The following is a 16380-nucleotide window of genomic DNA, read 5'->3' on the forward strand; positions in this document are numbered from 1 at the left end:
GCATCCTCTGTTAGCATATCTCTCACATCATTCAGTAGTAGGCCCCACCTTTTCCCTGCTCTTCCTTTTGTCATTAATGTATTTGAAAAAGCTCTTCTTCTTTTCTTTTACCTCCATGGCAAGCCATATTTCCAAGAGGGCCTTGGCCTTTCTTGTTGCATCTCTCTATTCTCTGTCAATATTTCTATAATCCTCCCAATTGACCAGAACTTGCACTGGTATGCAGACACTTCAGAGACTTAGTAGAGTAACATCTGTTACCATTGTGGGTATCACATAATCCATCATCCCCTAAAGCCCCTGGGATAGCAGTGGAGCTGGTACACCGCCTCATAAACGTCTCAAGCTTGTCTTCAGTGAGCCTGGTTTTTCCCTCTTCCCCCTTCTGTATATCTTGTTCAGAAGATAAAACTAAGATCCTGTTCCAAGCAGCCTGGTTTCTAATTACTGCATCCTGATTAAGACACTGTTTTATTCTTATTAGCAGAATTTTATTTAACAGGAATCTACAGGCTTCAGCAGACACAAAACATTACTTGAACTCTGCCTTCATCACCTAATCAAAGTAGATTATAGAAAATTACAAAGAAATTGCTCGTGCATCAAGGACAGAATAAACTGCCAGACAAGATAAAGGAAATTGCTGGTTAAATTTATATATTGCTTGCCATGTGGTGTCACACTGGATATATTATAACAGGATCTGGTATATCAGTGATACGATTAAAGGAAAATATTATTCCTCTGTCTTTTTAAGTAAGGAATAACTCAGTTCCTAGGAGACTGAAGAGGTAGTACCTTGCATCCTGAGATTATTGCAAGGAAAAATACTTCTCTCTTCAACTCTTACGTTATGAATACCTATCAAAAGTTGGTTTGATAATTGATATTTTCAGCTACTCCTGAGTTTCAGTTATGTATTTAAAATTATATTTTAACTTATCTTTATTTAAATAACAATTTTGTTAAACTTGGGAACATTCACTTTCAGGAAAATCTTCTTTTAGACTGTCATTTGAAAAGATGGCACTTCGGTCTCTGTTCACTAAAGAAGTCCAGTTATAAAGTAATCAGATTATCCACCTCTGCTTTAGGTCTTCAAGCCACACTTGTCACATTTTTTTCTAGAAGTAACAATTTTCTTGAAATGCATTACCCTAGCAGAATGATGTTTCTAATAGATAATTGATGACTTAATACATTTAAAAATAAAACCATAAATCATAAAGACTGATTTGCTCTCTGATTGGTCTCTGTTCAAAATCATAAGCAGTGTCTTTGAACATCCAGGCCCTAATTCAACATTTATTTAATATCAAATATAGTAATTCTTTCAGACATCTCTCACATCTGAATGTAAGCATCCCAGCAAGTATTTGCAAAAGGGGACAATACAATATGCATATTAATACACAGTTCTTTTATAAGAACAATTTTAATTTATTCTTCTCTATGGCAATTACAATGGAAAACTTTGATGTAGTTTTGTGCTACCTATAGAAACCATCTCAAACACTTATAATCTATTTCTGAGTTGGGATTGCTTTAATGAATGTTCATGATCAGGTTTTGATGTGAAATCATTCGTTCCTTTAGCTGTTCTAGGAATAATTAATTTCATAATAATGACATTAAACATAGAATTAATTATGTGTGGTTTATTACAGATCTATCCATTATTTTTAAGTTATCTGTGCATGCTGTCCTGTTACAACTGAGACAAAAAATAAATAACACAGTATTTGTTAATATTATGCAACAAAATATAAAATTTTTCATACAATTCTGAGACCAATAAATTTAGTTATTGAGTTATCTTACAGTTAAATTTGTCATAATAAGTGTCACAGTATTTAAATAAACAACAAAATGAGGATATAATTTATATTCCTTGGTATCTCAGATATACCAGCAAGGTATTCAGATACTTTGATAATGACTGTGAGCTTTACGTATATATTGAAAACCAGTTTTTAAAAGTAAAGCCTTGAAAGGCATGGAATGATGAATTCAGGTAATCTGTGTGGATATTTTGACACTGTGATAATTTATATGACTACATTGTAATGATGTTACATCCAAACCCAAGCTGTCTAGATTTGAGCTTTGTCTAATGCAAATGTCAGTGTGAGCACTATGGACAGCCTATGATGAGATTATATGCCAGATTTTAATCCAGAAATGCTGCATTTATGACAGAATAATTGAAAAGAAAAAAATATCACTGAGCTTTAGATCTTCATTTTGTTATTGTAATGGCGTATAAAGACTCACAAATCAAGGGAAGGGTACTTGACATAACACAAGTAACTAAGAGACTAAACTTGGTAAAAATATTTAGGAAGAAAACATTATTTGAAATGAACTTGGTTTAATTGGAATGCCTTGAATTTCACTTAGGAAACTACCGTTCTAGTGGTTGTGGGAACATCTGTAGACTTTACTGAATTAAACAATGTGATACAACACAACAAGAGAGTTCTAGGATTAAACACTAGCAAAATGGAAGAAAAGAGAGAAATGTGGATTAAGGAGGAGAAGAGATGGGAGAAGATGATAATGTAGATAGATGTGATTGCACAGGTGACTGCTTTAAGGGTGTCAGAATTACTGAGAACAGTCAATGGCAAAACAGAAAGGGTACTCCAAATTACTTAGGGAAAAGAAAACGCATGTGTACAGCACCTGGCATTTTCTTTCACAGCTGCTGCAGGGTCCTCTTGCTGATTAAAAGAAAAATAGAAACAGCAGGTAGGTTGTTGTATCTTTGACTACACTGCCACTGAAATAAGGGAACATGTTTTTCTCTCCTGCCTCACATCATTTATAGTTTACCTCCACAGCTGGTGGCTGAGATGTATTACTGTACTATTTCTCCAAGGTTCCCTCTGACCTTTGATGATCTGTATTCTATTAACTACTTTGCTCTATCAGATGTGCCAAGAAATTCACTGAATTGCTTGGCTGAAACAAGGGACAAAATTAAAACTAACAAGGTGAGTGCTAACGCTATTTCACTGAGACTTACAAACATTCTTCTTGTACCCACTCTTCTTTGGCTTTGCTGTATGTTTGTTTGTCTGGGGTTTTTTTGTTTGTTTGTTTGGCTTTTTGTTATTTTCACAATGCAGAATGTTTTGTTACCTACCAGGTGCCCTTTTCTGCCTATAAGTTCTACCTGGATAAGTGGCTGTGTAGGTCTGCATGATAGTTGCTGGAAGAAATCCAGAAAATCAATGCTATGGTTTGAAATTTGTTCATTTCCTCATATAGCCTCCTGGTTTCTCACAAGTAACATGTTAAGGTTTTCCAGAGTTGGAATACTTGTGTCTGGCTCATGAATGATTCGGATGTATGTCAGATAAAATGAACAAATTAATTATATGTACTATTTAATGTTAACTCATGTTATATGTGACACTGAACTTAAAATATAAAATTATTTAATTCTCTTTGTCTTGTGACCTATATATAGTAATCTAATAGCTGAGAAGATGATGTAACATGTAAGACTACTTAATAAGTACTGACTTGTTAGTTTTTTTCTTCCATTTTTGAACAAGGTATAAACAGTAACATGCTGAAAAGACAAGTTTATTGTAATAGACTGGATTGGCTTGAGCATTACACTAGGTACTACACACAGAAATTGAAGTATTTGTACTTGCAGCTCGGTCATTTAGTAAATTTAAGATTTACACATAATAAAATGGAAAGGGAAGTTATGGACTTAGTCTCTTCACCCTAAAATATGAAATAGCGATAGAATTACTTGGAGGATACTGCCTCATTGAGGATTAAGTGGCAGCTATAATTCTACAGTGTTCCTAGTATTCATAACATTCAATAACATCACTGTTTTCAGACATAATTTTGTGATGATAGTTGTGTAAAAGGATTATTTATTGCCTAAGAGTTCTATGCTGTTATCCTTTTTAATCTTCAAACCTTGCCAAGCCAATTAATATTCCTTATCTCTAAGAATGGTGGTTCTTCTTATCCCTAAATAAATGCAGTTTTACAGCATCTCCCAACACGCTAATTTTCCTAATATACCAGTATTATTCCATTGTATTATGCATAAATGTAGACTTTGCTTTCCTTATCATACGCAGAAACTTCAGAACATGTTATATAAAGCTTCAATAATATTCAACATTTTGCTTTTTGCCTTCTGCTTCATTTTTCCTGTGTTATCCTTTTATATACAAATGTCTACTCAGCATAGCTGAAAGCAAAAACTGAGAATCTAAATATCTAGTGAAACTATACATATTTTTTTTTTCCTAAAGGGGTATTGTCATTGTTTTGTTCTCAGCTGAAGCCAGGCTGCTGAGAATTTACCCAAGTAACTGACTGATAGTGAAAAGCGGGCCTGCAGAGCTCGAATCATGTATAGGAACTGATACTCAGCTTTACACAGAAGCCACTCAATCCAGTGACCTGGATTTTCAGCAGATGTCACATGTGCCTTATAGACTATTCTGAAAAGGATCTAAATTAATAATTTATTACAACCTTTTCTTTCTCACCACTACAGCTGTTGTGTAACATTGAGAAACTCCAGTATAGTGCTCCTTATGCCACCATCTTACATCAAGGAAAAGACAAAGAATTGTACACCTACCCTGCTTCTTCCTGCTCCAGATCCTACAATTGTGAACACTTTCTCTAATACTCAGAAAAGCTGTAGTATAACATTACTTTCAATTTATGGATTTTAGAGTGGATTCACTCTAAAATATTAAAATCTACACTGAAAACTATATTTAATTTATATGCAAAAACTGTCTGAACCACAACTTTTTCTATGTGAGAGTTCATAGAATTAATTCTGTGCAACTATCAAAATTCACGTTAGAAAATATTTCATATTCATTGAAGTATAACTATTTAAGGCCCATCATTGCAAAAGATCAGAATATAACATTCATTGCTCATTTTTCTAATTTCAGAATATTTCAAAGTCATACACATTTCTGATCTTTTGCATACCTTTAAGATTTAAGTATAAATAACTAAGTAAAAAAAAAATTAAAATCCTTGTAAGTGGTTTCCTAGGTTTTGCCACTCACAATAATTAGGTAAGGGAATGGTAACACTGGATCTTCAATAAATACATTGACATTTGATCGTAATTTTTATTTATACAAAAGTCATTTAAAGCTACAGGTATGTCTATTTAAAACAGTAGTTCAAAAAAACAGAAAACACTGTATTTCTTTACATTTATTTATGTCCTTTTCCTCCCATCAGTTCAGGGTTTTTTTTCTGTCTTGATGGAAACCGCAGGGAAGAAAACTCATAAGAATCACAGAAGTTATGATCTATCTCACTTAATTTTGGCACAAAAATTCAGGCTTTACTCATTCATCAAGCTAAAAGCATATTCAGTGGAGAGAGCTAGGTACCTCCAATTACAGATTAAAAGGGGTTATATTTTTCCTGAAGGTGTTTCTAAGCCTGTTTACCCATGGAGCTGGTTTATATTCCTTCAAAAGAACAATTTGCCATTTTAAAAATAAAACATTAACATTTCCCTCTAAAAGGATTACTTTATTATTAGGGCCTTTTCCTATGAATTACCTTCTGAAATAAAGTTTGCTTGTCTGTGCCTATGTACATTTACATTTTGTAATTTGTTCTGCAACTCTTTCAGAAACATACAGACTACTCTCTCTCTTGAAGGACCAGTTTATAAAGAAAGTTAAAATACTTTCACAGACTTTCATAGAATCATAAAATTACAGAATGGTGGGGGTTGGAAGGGACTTCTGGACGTCATCTAGTCCTAGCTCCCTTCCAAAGCAGGATCACATAGGGCAGGTCCCACAGAGAAGGAGGCTCCAAACCTCCCTGAGCAGCCTACTCCAGGGCTCAGTCACCCTCATAGGAAAGGTGTTTCTCTTCATGTTGAGGTTGAACTTTCTGTGTTCCAGCTTGTACCCATTGTTCCTTATTCTATCTCTGGGCACTACCAAAAAGAGACTTGCACCTTCATCCTAATACCCACCCCTCATATAATTATAGATGTCAATAAGATCCACCCCCAGCCTTCTGCTCTCGAAACTAAACAGCTCCAGTTCTCTCAGTCTTTCCTCATAGATGTTCAAGTCCTCCAGTCATCTGTGTAGCTCTCTATTGGACTCTCTTCAGCAGATCCCTGTCTTTCTTGAACTGAAGAGCTCACAACTGAACACAGTATTTCAGGTGTGGTCTCACCAGGGCAGAGTACAGCGGTAGGAAAACCTCCTTAGACCTAGACACACTTTCTGTGATGCGCCCCAGAATGCCATTGGCCTTCTTGGCTACAAGGGCATGTTGTTGTCCCATGAATAACTTGCTGTCCACTAGGACTCCAAGGTCTTGCTCTGTGGAACTGCTTTCCAGCAGAACAACCCCTGTATACCCCCAGTTTTGTATCATCAGCAAACTTGCTGAGGGTACTCTCAATCCCCTCATCCAGGTCATTGACGAATGTATTGAACAAAACTGGAGCCAGTATTGATCCTTGGGGAATACCACTCTTCACGGTCCTCCAGCTGGGCTCTGTGCCACTGATCACAGCTTTTTGAACTCTGTCTTTGAGGCACTTGCCAATTCACCTCACAGTCCAATCATCTAACCTGGGTGGATATTACGTGACACAGTATCAAAGCCTTGTTGAAGTCAAGGTAGACGATATACACTTATCTCTCTTGGTCATGCCTTCATAGAAGGCTATCAGATTAGTCAATTTCCCCTTAGTAAATCCATGCTGGCTGCTCCTGATAACAGATCCATAGCTGTTGAAACCTAGGTTTGGGGGTTTTTTACCTTTAGAGATTAACTGATTTTTCAGAAGGAAAATGATTTATTTGGAAAAGTTTTGGTGGATTCTTTCAATTTCTAATTCTTTTTTGAAGATAAAGGTCACGAGGGAGAGCAGGAATTTTGAGTAAAATTGATTGGTCATATAGGAAGACAAACACCTTCACTTTGGTTTGAATTATATTTCTAGGGAAAACAACATGAGACAAATTTTGATAAGACAGAGAACATAAGAAAGTCACTTTATGCAGACCACATCACTCATGTACCTCTAGTACTTTTACTGCCATCTAAAAGATTGTGGCCTAGTTAGATCTTTATTCTGTACTAATCTTTCATTATTTTGACTTTTACCTTCACATGCAGAGCCCTAAATTACTCCTGGTGTTCAGTTCTCGTGCTTTTAACCAGATACAAACAGTCTGATCAAAACACCTTATAAGGAAGACCACTTGTTACAATGCATTTTCCTTTCATGATGAAAGGTTTAACCTTTATCAGCCTGAAGTGTAATAGATATTAGATATCATTAGATAATATCATGTATACAATGCTTGATTTCACTTACTTACAGTTTCTCAATGTTATACATTTTTTCTTTGTTTAGTCTTGATCAGTGATATAAAGCAATAGTTTCTGAGTGCTAAGCTGTTACTAAAGAAAATATGTATTCATATATATATGCATGTGTATGCTTTCTTTGTATAAAAATATATATGGCTTATATAAGCAAAGTACATATAGCAGAGATTTGAATTCTGGCAAGTGTCTTGAAACGAAATTAGACATAAATTACTCGAGAAGTCTATTTTCATCACAGAATACCTTCAAAATAACAATTAAAATATTTAAATTGCTTCTAAATGTGTTTTCCAACAGTCATGGTGATCTGCACCCTCCTTTTGCTTTTAAAACTGTAAAATGACAGTCATTCTATCTCACTAGAAAACTATGTAATGATTAAGATTTGGCTTAGTATCAGACTATTTTATACATTCATTCATACATTCATACATGGCATACGAAATCAAGTTCCTCAGTATGAACTCATTTACAAGACATAACCTACACTAAATTCAAATTTCTTGCCAGTTTTGAAAGAGGTGTGTTTCAGAAATTTCTTGAAAAAGGTGGCGGGGGGTGGTGGTGGAATGAACACACAGGAAAAATTTTTGTGTTAAAACTTCTGCTGTGTAAGCTGGACAGGTTAATCAATTTTTACTCACTCACAGTAGTTAGGCAGAACCTGTAATAACAGGGAGAATTATTTATCAGAAACTGAAGTTGTTTGCTAATTATGAACCATGGGGACTTTTTATATTTCAGCAAAAGCTTTTACACTATCTTCAGTTTGCAAGACTAATACTAATTACTGTACAGATTAGCAGCTGTCAAGTATGTCCTGCATTCAGTATAAGTGAATAGAAATTATTATGATATTTAGAAAATAAATAAACCACATTGTCCATAGAACGCTTTTAACTCCTATGTGCCCACATAGTCATGACACTCAATATGCCCTGTCACAAGACATATAAAAAGGTAAGCCCTGTAATAGAGAGTGGACAAGGTCTTGAAAGTTTGACTTGTATATGTATATATGGTGTTTGTACTTTACAGAATAAAATTAATTTAATTCTGACAGACTAAATGCAGCAGTAAGAAAACCTATATCTAAGAAACTAAGTTATCATCCTCGTTATTCGTTTGTTTTTTCTCTGTTTAAATATGAATCAAGATACGTTTAAAGTATGCGGAAATCACCACAACATCCCATAGGAGAAAATAATATAAATCAACCTCCTTTCTTTGGATAATTTACTGTAGCAGTGAGAACCAGTTTTCTTATCCATAAAGAAATAATAAGTGCTGGGGGTGAGAGGATGAGAGAAAAGGAGTGTGAAGTGACAAATACGGGGGAAAAATTCAACCAGTCGCTGTGTTCATGTTATGTTTTTCTGTCTATTATGAAAGTATCGGCTGATAGAAAGTTCTCTGCTCTACCCAGCAGTTCAAATTTTATTGGTTTAGGCTGTGTTAGCCACTGTTGCCCACGCAGAATGGGAGTGGGTAAAGAAGTTGTTCTTTGCAAATAAAGTGAGATTTCAGGTTTACTCAAGACCATAAATAAAAAGTGCTATTACAATTTTTGCATACTACCATCTTAGGGCAAGGTTAAGTTATACAGATGATTTCACTGACCTTTAAGTTCCGAAATCTTTAAGTACTCTTTCTCATAGTTTACTATGTGGATAATTATGTTTTCCAATTCTGATTTTGGGAGATAGAGCTCGTTGTTTTGTTGGGGGTTTTATATAAATTATTTACATTGTTTCACACAGAGTCTTAAGCTGAAATCTTCTACAACAGAGATTTACTTTCATGTCTGCTCTTCCTTTGAGAACACAGAGGTATTATTTTTTCCTCCAGAGCTTTTTTTTTGTTTGTTCCTCTTTTAGTATTATTGTCTCACTTGAATATGTTTTTCCTCCTCTAGGCTTCTGTAACAAGAAGCCTGGAGATTTGCTGTAGAACACTTAGCCTCTGAATCTGACCTTTCACACACGGGATGGATTTCTTATATGAACTCTCTATTCTAACAGCAATAGTCAGTCAGGTACAGAACTATAAATTGTGTTGAAAATTAAATTCTTAGTCTACATTTATCCTTGACTAAAGCAAGCTACTCTGCTTATATCAGTGGGATTTAATACCAGCGAAGAGGTTGCAAGTTTTAATGTTTGTGCACCGCAAATAAATAAACCACTTGAGGAATAAACTTAAAAAAAAAAAAAAATTGTATCTGTAATGTAGTCAAAAGATGCTTCTACTGAAGAAAGAATTGTAGGGCTTTTTCCTTATTGGACAAGCGTAGTACAAGAACATGGAAGCAACATTTGATCAGACAAATTACTATACTATGCCTGCTACTGTAATACTGTCTTTTAACATCACCATTTTGATTGTATAGTTTATTCACTAAATAAAATTTGAGATTTTTTTTGTCAAGTCTGGAAAGGGAATATTTCTTTCCTCTCAGCCATAAACAATATGTAAATAAAATAGAAGAAGTTTTATTATTCTGTGAGAAGTATCAGGTTTCAGATTTTGTGCTTAAGGCTGTTTCTCCCAACCCAAGGTGACCTCATCCAAACTGTGTATGGGAGACAGTCTCCAGGCTTTTCTGAACCCTGAAATTGATCTAAGTACTGTCAGACTGCAAGATTGTACAAAACTAAACTGTGCTTTCTGACAGTTTGACAATGCATAAGAACAAATACCCATGCTTGATCTGAATACTCTGATCTCTCTAGGTTTTACACCCATGAGTATCCTTTGCCAAACTACAAATGGACCCCACCCTTTAGACAAAAGCGCAGCAGCTAGCATTAATGCACTGTGTCATGGTTTGTTTTATTTTTTTTTTCTTTTACATTGTCAGGGTAAAAAAAAGCTGTAAGATGCAGAAAGATTCACACCAGCAAGGAACAAGCTTTGCGTAAAGTTGCTGTGCTTCCCTCTGCAATGGAAAGGCTTTTCTTATCCTTTAGGGAAACATGATAGGGATATCATGTTACATGATACAGGGAGTTAGGGCACCACTTTTACTAAGTTTACTTGGAAACGTTCTTTGTTTTTCCTTTGGTATAGAGAATTATGGTAATGCATGGTAGCTGCTGCCCAAAAATCAGGAATGCTATTAAGAATTATGGCATCTCTTGAAGGAATATCTAGGGCTCTGACATAGTCGTTATCATCCATGGCTAATAAAAGACCACTGTACTTTCCCAATACAGCAGCTGGATCCTTCAGAGAAGTATCATAGTGTTCTGTAATAACATGATGAAAAATCATAGAAACACTGAAGGCCTTAAAATGAGGGTGTAGCCCTATATGGGGAATAATGAAAAAGAAGACTGACTCTGGTATAATGCATAGGACCACTAGCTAGGAAGACCTGTATTCCTGTATTTGGTGAAAGAAAGCAAAGAACACAAATGGACATTTGTACTTTACCGGTAAGAAAAATCAAACATTTAAAGACAGATAAACCTTAAGAAACAGATATTCTTAAAGATATCAGGAAAGATGCTCCATTTAGGATAGAATCTCCACAATTAAAAAATAAGATTTTAGTAATATTTTTACATGCTTAATAGGTCAAACAACCCACATATTCTACATCCTAGGTGAACTATATCCAGTTTACAAGGTATAAAATCAACACTTCCTTCAGTTTTATGCATTGTGATTTGTATATTATGTTATATATTAAATTGATGTTTTATCTAAAATCACCTGCTATATCAGCTCCCATAGACAAGACTTAGACCACTGACTACATAAAGATTTTAGAAACCCACCATAACCTTGAATAGCAGAGAAAAACTGAGTGAGATTTTGAAAATTCACATTTTGGATTTTTCACCTACAGCTAGGTATATTATCTCCTTTTGAACATCTTACTCTGTATACCTACCCGTTAGCCTGTATAGAAATCCTTTTTCATTTCACAATCTAATTTAACTATCAATTTGCATACTGTTAATAGATTATCTGTGTTTAAACATTTATATGGATGTATTTCTTCACTAAGAGGCATAGATTGCTAATACTACTTTTCAAACCATAGTAGGAGTACTAAACATCACAGAATCACAAAATGTTAAGGTTTGAAAGGGACCTTAAAAGATCATCTAGGCCAGCCTCCCTGCCAGAGCAGGATCACCTGTACCAGATCACACAGAAATGCATCCAGGTGGGTTTTGAATATCTCCAGAGAAGGAGACTCCACAACACCCCTCAGCAGCCTGTTTGAGTGTTCCATCAACCTCACAGTGAAAATTTTTTTTCTCATATTTACATGGAACTCCCTATGCCTCAAGCCATCCCTCATTATCTACTCGCAAATGTGTTACTCCCTGCTCCAGTTCCTGAATTTGCTTATGTATAGATACTGAATGATCTGACAGGTTCTTACAACACATCCCTTCGAAACCCTCACACTCATGCCCATGTGCTAACAGCAAAAAATCTATGACTCCTCTGTTTTGCAAAGTAGCATGTCAGACAGAATCCATATCCAACAGGAGTTCCTTCAGAGCCAGGGAGGAGGCATTATTCTGTTTTGCTAACCAACACCCCAATTTATTGAGGCTTGCTGATGCATGTGCTGTTCCAATTCCAGAAAACATACTTGCCATGATGCATTTCTCTACCCTCCAAAACTCTACCTTGTCATCACAATCCGCCTCAAAGGCATGAATATTACGCTTTTGCCTTCTCCTAAAATGATCAAAAATCATAGAAGCCTTCAGCATCAGCATGGTTAAAAGACCAAGACTGCAAGGTCCTCCCCTGATTTGTGAGGGCAGGGCCGGCCAGGCTCTATCCCCACAAATAAGGAAAACACCTGCAGGCAGATGTTGAGGACGAGAATGCCTCTTCAGTTTTGTGAACTCAGTCCAACTGCACCATGCAGTATAATTTCTGTACCCCCTCCCTGCTGGAGTCCCCACGCATCTAGAGGCACTTTATGCGCCTTCTTGTCTGAAATAGTTGTTACATCTGCTGTGGCTACATCCATACCTGCTGATCCCTTTGTTTTGCCTGAAAGTCTGTCACATAGGGTGGGACCTGTGGAGCTGGGTGTGCTGCAGCCAGAAGCGTATAGCTGACTTTGTCATCATGTGCCCTCTCGCATTCTTCTTGCCATTTTCCTGCATAAGCTCACCATTTGCATGAAACTTAGATCTACACTTTTTAGCAAAGGGGCCAGATTTGCAACAGCAATTACAAAAAAAGCTTCCCAGATTGGCTCCCAATTGTGCCCTCTCTTGTTGACAATTGGCTCTAAGATGCCCTTCTTTCACTTCAGTGGACCTTTTGACCTCTGGGTGGCTGCAAGTGCAGCCATCTTAAAGTCAATAGTGCCCACCTTAGAGCAATGCCTCAATATTTTCTGACAATCCTCATTTATATTACCTTTTGCTAGTTGTCAGCACAGAATTTGTTTAAGGCTTTCATCATCTACCTGCTTTTCCACAAACTGCGACTGGTTCTTGGGGACCCTGTTTAATTACTGTGTAGCAAGGGCACAGAGATGCAATCTCCATCATTTTCTGAATTGCAGTCATCCTTACTCTTTGACTCTACTCCAGTATCGAGGGGTGCCAATGGGCTTGTGTATTTGGGTTAGAAAACACCGACCCTGTTCCCATGAGAGCATCCACCCCTACTGCCAACAAAGGATCACCCTTGGCTCTCTGCATATTCTGTATTGTGACTTTCTCAGCTAGCTTCTTCCAATTAGACTCAAATACCGAGAACTGAACGGGACGAAAAATTATTTGTGCAATGTCATTGATATCGAATGGACACAACAATTCAGTATCTATAATATGCAAAAGCTGCATCATCTCACTTGAATTCACACTGTACTTTACCACCATGGATCGCAAGTCCTGCACAACTTTCCAGCCCAAAACCTGATGGTTGTCCTGATGACCAGTCCCCGGAGCCAACTTTTCTACTGGAAAAGCCATGGGCTCACTAGAGTCATGAGAAACACTTGTGAGAGAACGTGTCTGTGCTGGAATTGTGATCGTATGTGGCACTTCCAGCCTTTCCACTAAGTCCCAATCCCCTTCTGTGCAGCCTTCTGACAGACCAGTTGCCAAAACAATCGAGGGGTCACTGTGGTCACACCACAGGAGGGCCAAGTCCATGAAGCAGACATGCCAGGAGGTCAACATCCCTCCCCTCCCCACAGTCTTTCGTGACCGCACATCCCAGGGCAGAGCTCCCTTCTCATTCTCCTCCTCACTGTCAGAGAGCAAGGGAGGAAACTGCTGCTGCATCTGTGGGCCATTAAACTCATTACACTCCTCCTTTGTCAAGTGCTCCTTCAACTGATCGCTTGGAGATTGATAGACCAATGGCAACTGAGCAAAGTCTCGGGGACTTTTCCACTACATGGGGATCTTAAGCTGCTCATTAGGAGAGGGATATTTCTGTTCACCAGTGCCCTTTTCCTTCTGCACTGATGGAGCAACTGGGTGGCTGGGTCAGTGGGCGCAGAGGGCGCTGTCATGTCCTCAGTCCCTTTAGTTATCTCCCCCACACCCAACTCAATTCCTTTTTCCTTTAGCTCTGTTTTCAGTTCCTCCCCCTTTTTATCTTGCTCTCACTTGGTATCTTTCAGTGTTTCATTAAATATTCACCAGGTAGTAGCCATATCTGCAACTTCTTTATCTCCTTTTGATATGGCATCTATCAAATGCCATATTTTGGCTTTTGACTAACCAGCTTCTGCCATGCAGCGATGCTAAAGGCAGTGCTGCAAGAGGGATCAAACCCTTGCTGCTTACCCCCTAAAAGCAGCCTTCTTAAATCATAGTCGCTACCTTCTACACCTCTACATTTCCAGGTTCTGAGGACTAAGTTCTCTTCTTTTGTTAAATTCTGTCCCATTATGTTCCTGGTGGCTCACCTTATTAGGTGTCAAGGTTCAGATCCAGACCACACAGATTCCCCTCTGCTCTCAAGCTTCACCAGGCTCCGCCACTGCCACAATCGCCAACAGCCTCACCAAATCACGTCGGGATCATCAGGTGTTGCTGTTGTGGCAGACAGAGCGACATGTACACACTTGTAGTTGCAAACAGAGTAGAGCCTTTCCTGCTTTTAACAACACATATTTATATGTTTTCTATGCTATTGTGGCTACTTCTAATTGGTTAACAGGTTGTTTTTAATATTCTTATTGGTTATTGCCATATCACTATGGTCATAGCTATTTATGTCAAGATACACGAAGGCAGAATTCAAACCTTCTGTCTTACAGCTTCCCAGGTGCTCTTCATCCTTGCAGACTATCTGTATTGATTCTACTCCAGGGCTTGCCTTGTAATCTGTCCAAGGTTAACTTCTTTTTTCCCAGGCAAGGAATCTGCAGACCCGCCACAGTTTCCCACACTCCATGACTTAGCAAAGATGTTAGAGAGTTGTCTGGCAATGACCTCTGCCAGTTCCCTCAGCACTTTTGGGTGCATCCCATCAGGACCCATGGATTTATGGATGTCCAGATTACTTAACTACTTCCTAACCCAGTCTTCATCAATCGAGAAAAACTCCTTTGTCATGTCTTCCTCTGAGGCCTCAAGGGTCTAAGGTCCCTGAAGACAGTCTCCAGCTGTATAGATGGAGACGAAGAAGGCATTTAGTAACTCTGCCTTCTTTGTATCCTCTGTCACTAAGGCATCCACCTCATTCAGCAGTGGTCCTACATTGCCTCTAATATTAGTTTTTCCTGCAATGTATTTGAAGAAGTCCTTTCTGTTGTACTTGACCTCCCTTGCAAGGTTGAATTTCCAAGATGCCTTAGCCTTCCTAGTTGCCTCTCTACATCTTCTGACAACAGTCTTATGCTCCTCCCAGTTGGCCAGCCCCTCCTTTCATGACCTGTAGATTCTGTTCTTCCACTTGTTTGCTCAGCAGTTCCCTACTTAGTCATGCAGGTCTCCTGGCTCCCTTTCTCAATTTCCTACTTGTTGGAATGCTCTGGTCTTGAGCTTGGAAGAAGTGGTCCTTGAATACTAACCAACTATTGTGGGCCTTGTTGTCTTCTAGTTCTCTGTCCCATGAGATTTTCCCAACCAAATGCTTGAAAAGGCCAAAGTTGATCCTGCAGAAGTCCAAGGCTGTGATCCTGCTTGATATTCTGTTCCTACCAGACAAGATCCTGAACTCCATTATCTCATGATTGCTACAGCCAAGGCTGCCCTCAACCTTCACCACTTCAACCAGACCCTCCTTGTTCATGAGTATTAGGTCCAATAGTGCTCCTCTCTTGTTGGCTCATCCACCATTTGCATCAAGATGTTATCATCAACACACTGGAGGAACTTCCTGGACTGTGGATGGCTGGCTTAGTAGGCCTTCCAGCAAGTACCTGGGTAGTTAAAAATCCACCATGAGAACGGGGGCTTGTGATTATAAGACTGCTGTCAGCTGCCCGTAGAAAGCCTCATGAACTTCCTCTTCCTGATCAGGCAGCCTGCAGTAAATACCCACAATAGTATCAGTCATGCTAGCCTGCCCTTTAATTTGCACCCACAAACTCTCAACTGCCCCTCATGCACCCCTGGACAGAACTCAATACATTCTAGTTGCTTCCTCACGTAAAGAGCAACTCCACCACCTCACTTTGTTGGCCTATCTTTCTTTAAAAGGACACAATCATTCATGACCACATTCCAGTCATGTGAGCTGTCCCACCATTTCTTTGTAACTGCCACCAGATCATTTCCCCTTGACTGCACATGGATTTCTAACTCCTTCTGTTTATTCTCCATACCGCATGTGTTGGTGTACAGGGAGCGAGCGGAGCATGCCAATTCACCCTGGTGGGGTGAGAGACTCTGTGAGACTTTGAGCTGCTGTGTCCCCAGCATCTGCAGGGCAGTGGGCTGAAGGTCCTTACTATCCCCCCTTGGTATGTCATCCCTCAGCTTGTCACAGGAAGGCCTGATGATATCATTATCCCCCTTCCCATTCATATAAAAAATA

This window comes from Indicator indicator, chromosome 1 (assembly GCF_027791375.1).
Source record: "Indicator indicator isolate 239-I01 chromosome 1, UM_Iind_1.1, whole genome shotgun sequence".
Classification (NCBI taxonomy): Eukaryota; Metazoa; Chordata; class Aves; order Piciformes; family Indicatoridae; genus Indicator; species Indicator indicator.